This window comes from Octopus bimaculoides, chromosome 8 (assembly GCF_001194135.2).
Source record: "Octopus bimaculoides isolate UCB-OBI-ISO-001 chromosome 8, ASM119413v2, whole genome shotgun sequence".
NCBI lineage: Eukaryota > Metazoa > Mollusca > Cephalopoda > Octopoda > Octopodidae > Octopus > Octopus bimaculoides.
This window is the reverse complement of record NC_068988.1, coordinates 61,878,918-61,885,505: the sequence shown is the minus strand read 5'-3', so window position 1 is coordinate 61,885,505 and position 6,588 is coordinate 61,878,918. Positions and strand designations below refer to the sequence as shown.

At 35.5% G+C, this 6,588-nt stretch overlaps 1 long non-coding RNA gene across 2 annotated transcripts in view; it reads left to right on the top strand.

Annotated features, from left to right (window-relative positions):
* Window positions 1–767, top strand: part of LOC106869666 (uncharacterized) — a 4,697-nt gene extending 3,930 nt beyond the window's left edge. For both annotated transcript variants that reach the window (XR_001409427.2, XR_008264693.1), the window contains exon 3: window positions 615–767. This is a non-coding gene — a long non-coding RNA (uncharacterized LOC106869666). The remainder of the gene's footprint in view (window positions 1–614) is intronic.
* Window positions 768–6,588: the final 5,821 nt, after the last annotated feature.

Genomic DNA, 6,588 nt, shown 5'->3' with positions numbered 1-6,588 from the left:
GAGAGAAAGCTGGTATGTGAAAGCACGTGGTTGGATGTATAAAAGATAATACGAGTGAAAAAACTACAGAAGGCTTGTGTTACATGGTTAAAGTATATATTTAAATTATGTCAGAAAAATGTTAGAAAAATGTTAGAAAATCTTTTTGGTATATAAACATTGTATTTTGAGAAATAACCGGTTTCGTGTTGTCTTTTCAGATTTCTCTACTTCATTGTAACCTGTTCGCTCCATCTCAGACTGGAGCGAACATGTTACAATGAAGTAGAGAAATTTGAAAAGACAACACGAAACCGGTTATTTCTGAAAATACAATGTTTATATACCAAAAAGATTTTATAATTCTTTTGTCGGCCTCAGGACATAGTAAAAGGCACTTGAACAATGTGCCAAGCTGTGGAACTGAACCCGTATCCATGTAATTATAAAGCAAATTTGTCATACCGCAGCCACAACTATACCTATATATAAATGTGTCGCATAAGAGAAAAGAAGAATGAAGAAAACACATTCTCACTGGTTGACATGGTCGTTATATAGAAAATATGAATAAATAGTTGAATTTCTGTAATTTGGCGAGAGTCTATATAAATTACTTTCCACTATTTTTTTAGTTGCTACAGGTGCTGGATTGCGGCAAGGACGGTGCAGCGCATTTAAAGGTTTCATGAACGAAATTTACCTCATTGCATTTTTTTTTTTTGTTCTTCGGAACTTAATCTCTCGGAGCTTTTTCATCGAACCATTGAGATACGAAAAGTCTTTGTTTATGCACCTCGCCTTCACCGTAAATATGTTATATTTCTTGCTGAAGATAAGTAGAAATAACCTATTTGCAAAATATCAGCTAATAAAAATTGCTGTGATGATGATTGCTATTTAGACTACCATCTTCACTCTTATCATTTATAAATTTGTACAAGGAACCCCGAAATTAGGGATATGACCTACTCGGAAGCAGAACGTTCAATAACTGAAAAAAAACACTTTAGCTCATATATATATATATATATATAATTATATATATTATATATATTATATATTAAAAATTATTGCTGGATGTTCTCACAACGGAAATTAAATCGAAAAAAAACATGGATCTCCAGCGAACTTTTTAACAATCCATTTACTTCGCTTCCGATAGAATATTGTACATTTGACAATTTAGAAAGTGATGAATATGGAATCAGTATTGCTTGAAGATATTGTTATATGAGTTCTTTATGACGATAATAATCATTAAAACAAATATTACGAAGCAGGAGTTGTGTTACTCTTCGTAAATATATTCACGAAATTTGATGCAAAGATATTAAAAAATACGGAAGGAAGCCATTGCCACACGTTTTGGTAAATAGCAATGTTTGCAAACGTAAATGGAAATATCAAATGACTGAAGCATTAAGACTACACGATTTTATTTCCAAACGCTCATAAACATCATAGTTATTATCGATATCAAATATATGTGTATACATGTATGTGTGTGCCTGTATATCTTCTTATGTGTGTAGATAAACGCACGCATATAAAAGAAAAAAAACTTGAAGTCTATGTACTCTCGGTTCTCACCCGAAATTAGCATCTGAATCTCCAATTGCACATTTCTGATATTTTATCTAATTGATAATCAGCACAATGTCTCAAATGATTGTCTGTAAATAACGTTTTATGGACTAAAAGGAGACTTTAACAACTATAGTTACTGAAATTCATAAACTCAATGAAATAACAGTATGCGTAACATCACTTAATGCTCTATGACGTCAGAGCCAGCATTCTACAATTTCCTGTTACATGTTATTTTGGAGGGTACTTATATAATGTAGTGACGTAGCACTTTATGATGTATGTACATTATTTAACGAAAGCATGGTAGATCAAATACACACTGCGTATAAGTGTGGTTTAACTGGGAGAAAGGTAGCGGCAGAAAATAAGATAGAGAGGAAAGAAAGAGAGCCGAGTAAGTTTGAGCCTCTACCACACGGACGTGTTATAACACTGCAACTGGATAAAGACCTCATTCGATCATGAATGACCGTAGGATTGCTCCTTGAAAGTTACCCTCCGAGGCACAAGTCCGTGCAAGTTTGCTTATGGAAGAACAGCAGTTGTCAATGCGTACCAGCCTTCCCTTCTCCATGCAACCGATGTTATCCAAAGGAAAGGCAAAGCCCGATACAGCTTGGCACCAGTGGTGTCGCAACTCACTTCTAGAGCTGTGGAAACTAGAACAACGTGAAATAAAGTTCCTTGCTCAAGAACACATACAGCCCGGTCTGAGAATCGAACTCACTAACTTACGGTTGTGAGCCCGACGCTCGAACCACTGTGCCAGGCCCTAGCTCAATTACTACTACTATTACAGACTCACATACACTAACACATATTTCTAATGAGAGAGGGCGAGAGTTAAGCTGTGCCAATGAATACTTAGATGCATGTCTTAGACACCTAAGCTTTTTCTTCCCAGCTCGAGCCAGCGGGACTTGACAGGGCCAACGGTAAAACGCCTCACTGTGACGGTTTTCCTGCTCCGTGGCGGTAGGCCCCTCAACTGAGATGTCACATAGTGTAACACCTTCTCAGCTACTAAGTGAGTTGAGAAAAGCAGACTGTCAAAGTAGCAGTCACTAACTGACCGGTTTATGCACGAGTCTGTGATTGCGGAGACAAGCAGGGCTATAAAACCGCCGAAACATATCTCTGATCGCCACTATTTGGACGAAAATGGCTACCGCAAATGCGAGCCCAGAGATTCACAGTGATTCCTCCAGCGCATCTCCCTCTCCATCCTCCGGGGACATGCCATTTCCATTTTGTCTATTGAAGCCATGAGGCAGTCTGAATTACAATCGATCAAGAAACTGGAAAAATGTTGCTACACAAAAAAAAAAAAAAAAAAAAAAAAATACTCGCTTCTTAATTATTAAGTATTCGAATACTTAAGTATTAAGTATTCGAATAAAAGACATTAAATAATTAATATCTTAAAACTCCAATTAGGAAACACAAGATATTGTACCTAGCAATTGTATGTTTCTGACGAAGTCAACCATAAATTGAACACTGGTATTTATAGTCCATCCTAAAGATACAAACACAACACATCTTCCGAAATTGCGTACTTATTAGCGAGTTAAATGATAGAAAACGAAGACCTATTCGCTCTAATTTTACTCACTGGATATACTTCCACAGCAAGGAAATATCCAGTAATTTCATTTGCTCATGTCCCGACTATATATATATAGGAAAAATAGAATTTGAAAATGCACTGAGAATAGTTAAACTATTTTCTATTATTAATATATTTGAAGCCTTAACCGGTTTCACAGTTTACACTGATTTTCAAAAAGTTCAAATAGAAAGACGTGGATTTCATCGCAGCTATCTTGCTTCTGACAAGAATTTGACGTTTGTACTGTTTTCATAGGGTTCAAATTAGTATATGTTTCGAACAGGATTTGATTGGTAGAAGATAGTCACATGTCTGTTCTTTTTGTGGATTCTCCGCTACGTCCGTGTGATAGTATCAAGTGACGATGTTTGGCATCGTAAGTTTAGCCTGACACAGTTGACTGAACTATTCCCAAAAATCAATGCACTGCATGTCTTCTGTCAATGGACACATGGTTAGGTTTATAATTTTTTGTGCTTTTACTGCTACGTCCGTGCGTTAGTGTCACGTGGCAGTAAATTTTGCGCCTAAAAAGAATGCCAATGTATTTGAGTGAAAATGTTTAGTTATAACCAAGGTACACCAAGTTTAATCTTTTTCGTAGTGTTCAAAATCCATAGTAACTATTGAACCTCCCTTATCTGCTTCTTTAATTATAATGTCGTTATTGCTTTTCCGTTCATGTATAATATCCTATTCCTTTCGACTTTTATTGGGCTTGTTCTTAGGGTGTGGAAGTTCTTTATAAGGGAAGGTAGAAATAAAATCACAAAATTTATCTAAAGTTTTATTTTTACTTTCTGTAGGCTTGTAATTGCTCTTGTTTCACGCAATTGAACCGTCCCTGATTTCTTTATCAAACAATTTTTTCTGTAAGGCGTAGTTTGCTACGGAACTGTGAAATGTCATTCTGCATTTCACTGAGGTTAAGGTGCTGCGGTAAATTTTAGGTATTTTGACATAATATTAATTTATTTTGCTGCGAAAGTTGTACTTTTTTTTTATAGGTGTCTCATCTTTGGTTTGTACCATCTGGTGTGGAGAACTCTGTAAGCTGAATCTAAAAAATAATGTTTCAAAGTTTTCCTTTATATCTATATATCTGAGGACATTTTCTCTGTTAACTTGTCGTCTTTCATATCGATTTCGTACGTTTGTTGATCTGTACTGTGTCTGCTCCTTTCTGTAAATGTCATTTAAGTTGATATTTTTCGGTTTTGGAGAAAGATCAGTGCAGTTGGTGGGAGAACTTCGATTATTTTAGCTGGATTATTTTGTTGTCGAATTGGTCTTGAATTGTCCTTATGGAATTGCTGACTATAATTTTCATCTTTAGGTGTTTGATTAATCAGTTACGAATGGGGTTTGTGGATTAAAAATGTTTTCTAGAAATGGATTCTCGGTAGAGTACTCGTTTTTAAAATGACATTCATAAACCAACGAGCACTTCTCTCCCACCGTTGAAAAGATGTTAATTCCTCGTGTTCGCATTTTTCTTTCCAAAGTTTAATACTGTTTTCTCGGCCTTCGGTTGTTTTTGTAATTTCTGCTTGCAATTGTGCACAATTTGCTCTTAGACCTAATAGTTGGATTTCCATTCTCAATATGTCGAGAACCATGTTTTCCCTAAGTTTTTGTTGTAGTTCTGGTTCATTAGCGATAACTTTTACTTGTAGTTTCTTTGGGAGGATGATCAGCGTTGTATTGAGCCATTTTTCATATATTTACCATTATTTTTAATGAAGTTTCAAAAGGCAAATTTACGGGGTGTGAAGTTTTAATTCCAAATATGTTTAATATATTGGATGTTTAATATGTTCAATATATTTGTACGTTTCCCGCCACGTCCGTACGTTAGTGTCACCTGACATTATATTTTACGGCAAAAAAGAAGCGACACGGTTATAAACCTAATCATCTGTCCATTCTCTACAAACACTTGGCAGAAAACATTCAGAGCATTGATTGTTTGGAATTATTCAGTCAACTGTGTCAGCCTAAACTTACGACGTCATACATTGCCGCTTGATACTAACACACGGACGTAGCGGAGAACCTACAAAACTTTCTGAGATAAGTCATGTGGCAATCCTCTCCCAATCAAATCCTATTCAAAACATATACTAATTTGAACCAGCACAAACTGCTAACTCTAGTCAGAATCAAGACAGCTGCGACATATGCCGCGTCATTCTATTAGAACATTTTGAAAATGAGTGTAAACTGTGAAACCGGTTAAAATTTCTTTGTTTTATAACAATGAGTCAGCCCACCTTTAGTCTCTTGGGTGGGGGTCCCAATCCGTCCACGAGAAAACAACCTCATAGATTTGCGTGGTATAGATGTGGAAACATTCAAAAAGTAGCTGGACACATTTCTACCTGAAGTCCCAGATGAACCTACGTCGCTGCAGGAGGTACGAAGAAGAACAGTTCCATCCAACTCCCTTCTCCAAAAACATTACAGAAAGGAGACTCGAACACACTAAAAAGTGGTGCTCGAGTATGACCTCAGCCCATTGCTGAAACCAGTAAAAGATAAAACATATGAGATATATATTTATGTGTATGCATGTATGCACGCACGAACGCACGCACACACACGCACACACACACACACACACACACACACACACACACAGACACACACACACATATGTATATGTATATGTATATCTAGAAATGAAAAATCTAAAACAAACACCAAATATAGAAGGAAAAGCAATCAAATGAAAAAGAAGATTTTAAAAAATAAATAAATCAATAGGAAGGACACAGAACACAAAATAACATTGAGTAATCGATAAAGATAAACCACGAATATTACCAACAACTATAGCAATGAAATAAAAAGAAATTGGAAATAAAATATTGAGTTAAACGGATTTTTTTGAAAAAAAATAGAGAGAGATATAACTTACAAAAGAAAGAGGGAAACAAATAGAATAAATATTGGTAAAAGCAAATACTACGTGTACGGGAAGGACAATAATACAATAAAATAAAGAAATATATTTTAAAGAGGAAATAAATTTGGGCAAAAACAAAATTTTGCATAAAAATGGAAAATGGAATGTGTGATAGGCTGAGAGCAAAACGTAAACGAAATTATCAAGAACGAAAAAAAAAAATTTGTAATATAGTGGTAAACCATTCACTGAAGAAATACGATAGTCCATGCTTGACAAAGGGTCAATGGGAAAACATGCCTCGAGATGGAATGATAATTTATCGCCATTTAAATGTAATTAAAATGATTTAGCAAGGATAATTGATGGCTTCACTTCTTGGACCCCCTACAAACATTTAACTGAGATTATCTTAAGGAGTTACTGAAGAACATGAGAGAGTGAGGAAGAGAACATTCAGTGGGGGAGAGTGATATTAGAGATGAGAAGCAGTGAG